The sequence below is a fragment of the Myodes glareolus genome, chromosome 7 (genome assembly GCF_982192425.1).
Source record: "Myodes glareolus chromosome 7, mMyoGla1.1, whole genome shotgun sequence".
Lineage (NCBI taxonomy): Eukaryota > Metazoa > Chordata > Mammalia > Rodentia > Cricetidae > Myodes > Myodes glareolus.
The window spans coordinates 91,841,922-91,850,564 of NC_142032.1; positions in this window are offsets into that span (position 1 = coordinate 91,841,922).

Below are 8,643 nucleotides of genomic sequence, written 5' to 3' on the forward strand. Positions count from 1 at the left end.
TTTTAATATATATATGAGAGGTGTTAATGAAAGTGTAATACTTACAGAAGTCAGAAGATGGAGTGAGGGCCCCAGGAGCTGGAATTATAACAGTTATATGCAGCACCATGTGGGTGCTGGGAACAGAAAACAGTAAGCACGCTTAACTGCTGAACCATCTCTCCAGGCCTGAGGTAAGAACTATTTCTATTCTTATTTTACAGACAGACAAGCCGAGGACCAGAGAAGTAAGATAACTTGACCCCAGGGTGTGTATTTAGGAAATGCAGAGCGAGGATGCAAACCCAGGCAGCTCCACTTAGACTTGGGGCTCTTAACCATGCTCTCAGCATCCCCAGTGCAGTCTTTCATAGAACTGAAAAGATCTATGGTCTGCGGGGGCCACTAACCCCTAGATGTAGCAACCTTATGCTAGGTAATGATACAAAAAGTCCACTTCCCTCAAGCTTTCCCTAGCAAGAAACTGAACTGCTAACTTGTAACACATAAGAGAAGTTGCCAGTCTCGCAGAGCCCCCATCCCACCAGGGTCCCACAGGGGTTCCCGGGACTCCTCTCCCTGAGAAAGATGTTCCCAGTCCTCTGAGCGTGTAGAACCCAGAGGAAAGGCATGGCCAAGAAATTACATCTTTCCAAGCTTAAATGCACTTGTAACAATTTGTTTGTACTATTTAGCTCCTGTTCTTTCTTTCTTTCCTGTTCTTAAGACAGGATCCCACTCTATAGCCCTGGCTGGCCTGGAATTCACTATGTAGACCAGGCTGACCTCAAGCTCACAAAGATCCACCTGCCTCTGCCTCCCACCCAGTACTAGGGTTAAAATATGTGCCATATACAGGTTTTTATTTTAATTTTTGTTTATTTTGGTTGTTGTTTTATAGCCTGAGATGGTCTCAAACTCACTATGACCTTGAATTCCTGATCCTCCTGCCTCTGCCTCCCAAGTGCTGGGCTTATAAAATGTACCACCATTATGTTCCTATGAAAGTAGAAATCTGTGTATGTAGAGTAAAATCCCTGCGATCCATACCACACAATAGGCTCCAGTCTGAGCAGAGGTGGTTCAGGCAGTGATCCTTGGTGTAGTGGCACACTAGGGTGTGCAGTGCAAAGTGGCTGTGTTGTGTGCTCTGAACCAAGGCTGCAATGGGCAACGCACAAACAAAACTGCCATTGAGTGCATTAAGATTTGATTCCGAAATGCTTTTTGGTCACTGCGCACTAAGAGACTTTCACTGTTATCAGAGTCTTCGTGACCCTCCATGTTCAGTTATGTGACTTGCAGGCTAAGGTCACCGGGGTATGTATTTCAGAAGCAAAACTGAACGGCAGGAAATAACTAGAGACAAACAGAACTTGATTCGCCACACACCTAGGTTGTCTGGTTCACTGCAGTGAGAACAGGAACCCCGGGTGGGTGGGGTCTGCTTGCCCGGGTACTGGATAGCCACTACAACACTTTGTTACACTGTATTTGTTTTAAGCTCTCTTCCTATTGCTATTGTTGCCATTCTTTTGAGACAGGGTCTCACTATGTAGCCCTGGCTGGCCAGGAAATTGTTGTATAGATAGATCAGCTTGCTTCTGACTTACAGAGCTCCTACTGCCTCTGCCTCCTAAATACTGGATTAAAGGTATTGGCATTTTCTGTTATGTCCAGCTATGTGTTTTTACAATTTTGCTGTTGTTTTGAGACATTCATGTAGGCTAGGTTGACCACAAACTATGAAGCTGAAGATGACGTTTAATCTCTGATCTTCCTAATTCAGCTTTCCTAAATGTTGGAGTAATAGGTATGTATATACTTCCTTGTTTAGATCTATAATTTTTAATTTTATTTTGTACGTATGCTGTTTTGCCAGTATGCATGGCTGTGTATCATTTCAGTGTCTGGGACTTGAAGAAGCCAGAAGAGGGCATCCAATCTCCCAGAACTGTGTTATAAATGGCTGTGAGCCACCATGTGAGTGCTGAGAATTGAACCCAGGTCCTCCAGAACAGTAACAAATGTTCTTAACTCCTGAGCCATCTCTCCAGCCTGAAGTCCCAACTTTTAAGAACTTTGTTAGGCATACCACTATTCCACTTCTTCCCAGGGACCGGCAGCTTCCCTAAATCACAGTCCTTCTTACCTGCAAAATCCTCTCTGCAGCCACTATTCCCTTTCTCCTCCCAAATCTTCAACTTTGGATGGGATCTGGCTCTTCAGCGTTAGGTGCACACAAGTCTCTGTCCCATCCTCCTTTCTGTCAAAAAGAGACTGTCTGTCAGTCCAGCTTCACCTCACCTCTGTCCCTGTCCTCCCTTTCCCTGACAACTCAGGCTGGCCTTGAACTCACTGAGATTCACTTGCTTCTGCCTCCCAAGTGCTGGGATTTAAGACTTGTGCCACCATCACCCAGCTTCTAACAACCTTTTGAAAGCAACTGCTAGACTCCACTGTCACCTCCCATCGGTACTCCAGCCTCTCTAGCTGGGCTCCTCCGCTCATCTACTCCATCCATTTATGGCCCTATTTTACATCTGGACCATTAGTCAGTCATGATTGCCACCTCCCCATGCCCACTTTCTTCCTGTCCCCTGGGGTTTTTCTGCTCACTTTCCTCTGGGGATTCTTTCTCTTGTAGTTAGCTTCAGGGTTTGTAGTTATGTGCTGTGGACTCCCTGCTGGCTTTGCTTTATATCCTTTATGTATTCCACTGCCATGGTCTCCGTTACTAGTTGTTCGTGGCTGTCATTCTGCCATACACATGTAATCCATCTCTTTCGCTGGAGTACCAAATGTGTATATCGAATTTCTTGCTAGACACCGCCTTCTGAATATCTCAGAAGTTTCTCAAACAACCTGCGCAGAACTACAACCTTGCACTCTAGACTCAGCCTTCTGTAGACACTTGTCATCTGGAAAAGTCACCGAAAACGAGATGCCGGGATGAATACAGCCCCTCCTAACTAAAGCTCTTCAAGAGTACGCGGTCATGTTTAGAATTAAAAGTTCTTCTGAGTCCCTGAATGATCTGACCTCCCCAAGGTACATTTTCGGGCATCTTACATTCCTTCCTTCTATGTTTGTCCCGTACTGGGTCATTTCTAATTCCTCAGATTCGCCATGTGCCTACAAGGTGTTTAGTATAGCTCCTCAAAACAGCTTTCCCTCCTTCATCAAATGGTGCTTCATCAAAGCAAATCTTTCCTGGGCTGCTTCTTTTTTATTTTTAATCTCCTGATGACCTATTGTATTACTTACAGGTTGTCTGACAGAATCTCTCTAAAACTCGATATTTTGAAACAATAATGATCACTCACTATCATTTTCTGTTTGTTGACTAGGTGCTTGAAAACGGCTTACCTACGTGGTTCTGGTTGGTGGTCTCATGAAACTGCCGGCTGAAGTCAGCTGGGAAACTGCAGTTCTTGGGAGGTGTATGTGTGTGCATGCGCACGTGTTTGTGTGTGTATGTGTCATATGTACCTGTTTGTAGGTACATGGACACTCACATGCACATGTGTGTTCCAGTGAAGAAAGAAGGTATGTGTGTCGTATGTACCTGTTTGTAGGTAGTGCACATTCATGTGCATATGTGTGTTCCAGTAAAGAAAGGAGGTGTGTGTGTGTGTGTGTGTGTGTGTGTGTGTGTGTGTGTGTGTGATATGTATCTGTTAGTATAGGTGCATGGACACTCACATGCACATGTGTGTTCCAGTGAAGAATGGAAGTGTGTGTATGCATATGTGTGTCATATGTACCTGATAGTGTAAGTGCATACACAATCATGTGAACATGTGTGTTCCAGTGAAGAATGGAGGTATCTGCCATGATTATTCCCTACCTTTATTTATTTTTTTAAAGTCTCTTACTGAACCAGAAACTCATCAGTTAGGCTACTCTGTCTGGCCAATGAGTTTCAAGAATCTACCTGTCTCTGCCCACTGCACCCAAGGGCCAGGATTACAGCCATGTGTCCCTGGGCCTGGCTTTTTTCAGAGGTTCTCGGGATTCAAACTCGGGTCCTCATGCTTTCCTGACAGATGTTTTACTGATTGAGCCACCTCCCCAGCCTGGGACTGGAGTTTCTGCAGCCAGATTGCTCACTATGTGGTACACCTCTTGGCCGTTATGAAGGACCTCAGCTTCTCTCTGCATTGGCTCCTGCATGCTGCCTGAGCTTCTCCACATGACTTGACTTCAAAGTCAAACAATGGGCAAGTGGAGTAAGGGTAGGTGGAGGGAGAGAGGGAGGGAGGGAGGGAAGGAGGAAGGGAGGGAGGGAGAGAAGAAGAGAGGGAGGGAGCGAGCAGGAAAGGATGTGTCATTTTGCATGCATTAGCCCCAGCAGCTGCAGAACTTCATTTCTACAGTGTTCTGGCCACTAGAAAGAAGTGTATCACTTAGACACCTGCTCACATTCAGTGAGAGGCAGCTAGGTCCACCTCTTAGAGGGAGAGTATGGGGCTTAGGTAAGAGAGACCACTCTGGTCATGCATAAGTCTCTGGGTGTGATGCCCCATGCACATGTGTGCTCTACCACCATGATCTTCCCCAGTTCTTTTTTTTTTTTAAGATTTATTTATTTATTATGTATACAACATTCCTTCCATGTATGCTTGCATTCCAGAAGAGGGCACCAGATCTCATTGTAGATGGCTGGAGCCACCATGTGGTTGCTGGGAATTGAACTCAGGACCTCTGGAAGAGCAGGCAGTGCTCCTAACCTCTGAGCCATCTCTCCAGCTCCTTTTTTTTTCTTCTTCCCCAGTTCTTAACACAACACTTGGCACTCCCATATAGAATAAATATGAATGTTATTGGCTATGCGCCTGCCTGAAACAGCCACTGTTGACTGAATTAGGAGGATTGCTTAGAGTTCAAAGCCAGCCTGGGCTAAGTAGAGAATACAGATTTACCACTGAAGGACTGTGTTCTCTCCCCCTGTCATTCCTCTGAGATATTGGTTTCACTTTAAATAACCCCCATCATTCTCTAAACCAGACCATTCATCTCCCCAGAACCCCCTGGACAGAGGACTAGACAGGGACTAGCCTTTACCCTTGCTGCTGGCTCACACTAACCCATCTCCGCCATCAGACCAGTCTCCTTTTCAATGCCTCAGTGTATCTGATTTCTCTGCTCAAAAATCAAACTTGTTGGGACCTGGAAAGATGGCTTAGTGAGTAAAGTGCTGGCTTGCAGCGTGAGGAGCAGGGTATGGATCCCCAAAACCCACATAAATGCTGGACAAGCATAGCGCCTTGTCTGAAAGCCCAACATAGGGGAGGCAACAACAGGCCTTCCCAGAGCAAGCTGACTAGCTAGATTAGCTGTATAGGTCAGCCCCAGCTTAAAGTGAGAGACACTGCCTCAAAGAATGCAGTGGAGAGTGATCCCAACATCGACCCTGAGTCTCTGTATACATTTCTTTTTTTTTTTTGTATTTTTTTATTAAAAATTTCTACCTCCTCCCATCCCCCCATTTCCCTCCCACTGCCCCCACTCCCCCTCCCTGACTCTGTATACACTTTCTCATTTAATGCTGAAAATCTAGGAAAGCCAATGCCCAGCGTAGAAAAGAGATAATGGTATGCCCACATCATAGCGTTATTCAAAGTAGCTAAGAAAAGAATCAACCTCACCTTCATCAATGGGTGAATGGATAAAGAAATGTGATATGTATACACAATGTAATATTAGGCAGATATATAAAGGATGAAATCCTGTCCTTCGCAGTAAGATAGAAAGAACTACAGAAACTGGGCATTTTGGCATACACCTTTAATCTTAGCACTCAGGGAGGCAGGTGGATCTCTGTGAGTTTTGAGGCTAGCTTAGACTACAAAGCAAGTTCCAGGCCAACCTGGGCCACACAGTGAGAGTACAGTTAAACAAACCAATAGCCCATGCCTTTAATCCCAGCACTTGGGAGGTAGAGGCAGGTAGGTCTTTGAGTTCAAGGCCAGCCTTGTCTACAAAGTGAGTTCTAAGACGCCAGGACTATACAGAAGAAACCTCAAGAAGAAGAAGAAGAAGAAGAAGAAGAAGAAGAAGAAGAAGAAGAAGAAGAAGAAGAAGAAGAAGAAGAAGGGGGAGTTAGAGACAGAGCTTACCAGTGTACATTACTAAATCCCATTAGTGAGAAAATTTATACACAGTAATAAACAAGTCAATGGCAGGAGCTGGAGAGACGGCTCAGTGGTCTAAAGAACTTGTTGCTTTTCCAGAGGACTCAAGTTTAGTTCCCAGCACACCACCACCTGAAATTCCATCTCCAGGGGCCTTGTGTACATACCTAAACACAGACGTGCACATACACATAAGTAAAAATAAAAATTAATACTTTTTAAAAAGTCAATGCGAAAAAAATCTCAAGTCAATCAGCTCTCAAATGCCACGTTTTACTGGGCAAAGCAAGTCACAGTGATGAGCTGGCTGCAGCTCACAATAACCTACGGTGCATTTTATAAAAACCTGGGTGGGATAAGCTCAAGGCTCCAAACAGAAGGAAATGATAAGGAGAAGGAAATATCCACTCTGGCCAGGGCTGTAGGCATAGGCTGCAACAGCACAGGGGACCTTGCAAATACAGATACGTATTAATGTATGCGTGATGTATTATCAAAATGTGATTAATAAACTTTTAAGGGAAGTTCTTCTGTAGCTCAAGTCATCATTACTGTTGCAATTAGATCTTTCTCACCTTGGCCTCTAATTCTTACATCCTCCACCTGCCCCCATCCCTCCTCATCTGTTACCTGCAGAGGGCTGGGAATGACTGACAAGGCCTGTTTGATCAGTTTTTCTTTAAATATTTGAACACTTACACAGGTTCACACAAGTACCAGCTGTTCAAAATCCGCATTTCAACATAGTTCTTTCTCTTTTTTCCTTCGTGAAGATTTGCTTCTACCTCTTATTTCAAGAAAAGGACATGTTAAATATTCTAAAAGTTTAGATAACTGAGAAAAGTATGCAGAGGAAAATAAAAGCCATCTATTTCTCATCATAAACTAACTTCTTCATGGTAGAAAAAAAAGTGAGACTGTTCCTACCATACAACACATAGGCTACTATAACCCGGACTGGGTTTATCGCTCAAAACTATATGTTGCTAGTCTCTTGTCATATTTACTTCTAGACAATTACTCATGTTTTCTTTTTTACATTAAAAAGATTGATTTAAAAGATTATTTTATTTATGTGTATGAGATTTTTACATGCATACATGTATGTAGACCACAATATGCCTATTGGATCCTCCAGGACTGGGTTACAAACCACCATGTGGGTGATGGAAATCAAACCCAGGTCCTCTGTAAGAGTAACATATGCTCCTTACTATTGAGCCATCTCTCCAGCCCTTAGTGTTCATATTTTCCAAGCCCACTATAGAACACAAAGGAAGGACCACATATATGACTAACTTGACAAGGTTAAGATCAATGCTATCTTCCGGTATTGACAAATACACTGTCATGACAAAATACTTCAAGTTAATATTTTTAATATAAATTTTTATTGAATCTTTGGGAATTTCACATCATGCACCCCAATCCCATTTATTTTCCAGTCCTTCTATATTCACCCTCTACTCTTGTAACCCCCCATGAAAATAAAAAATAAAGATAAAAATTAGAAAAAGAAAAGAAGTAAAATACCAAACAAACAAACAAAAAAGAAAAACCATCTTGCTGATCCCTGTAGCACGAATTCTAATTGGTATTAATAATAAAAACTCAGAGTCAGATATTAGGGGGCGGAAGTTGAGAGATCAGAGAAGCAGTATAGCCAGCCACTAGAGACCTTTTACCTCTACCGAATCTCAGACTGAAGGGGCGATCCTGTTTCTACCAATTCTCAGACTGCATCTCAGACTGTCTGACTGCTTCAGACTGCACTGAGTGCCTGTCTCCTCCTGCCCTACATTCCTCTCTCCACCCAGCCATATCACTACTGTCTCCACCTCTCTAGTGCTAGGATTAAAGGTGTGGACCACCACGCCTGCCTCTGTTTCTCTTTGAAACTGGATCAATCTAGTGTAGCCCAGGGTGGTCTTGAACTCACAGAGACCCGTGTGCCTCTGTCTCCTGAGTCCTGGGATTAAAGATGTGTGCCACCTCTGTCTGGCCTACAGTGGCTTAGCCCTGCACTCTGATCTTCAGGCATATTTATTTGTTAAAACAAACAAAATATCACCACAGACCCCTCTAGGTGATATTTTCTTCCTCTATTAATCACAGCCCACTGTGCGTGTCCCGTTCTACTTCTCTGTCTTCCTGCCTCTCCATCACATCGCATATTCGTTCATCTTAGTGACATTGGAAGTTGCAGTTAAACTGATTAAAATATTAACACACACGTAATTTATGAATAGCTGTATTGTCCATGGAAGATTATTTATTTTCCTTACCCTCAATTCAATAAAAACCACTAATAATGTTGATGTGGGATTGGTGGTGCTGTTTAGGACAGAACGTTATTCTGTGGTTCCAGCTGTGCTGGAACCCATGGCAATCCTCCTGCCTCAGCCTCCCAAGTACTAGAAGTATACTTGAGTCGCCATACCTGGCTTAATAATATTATTAAAATCCAACTTTTGCATGGACTGAGTTTTTTGTCTTGAATCTCCGGTGTTGCTTGTTGCTGCACACT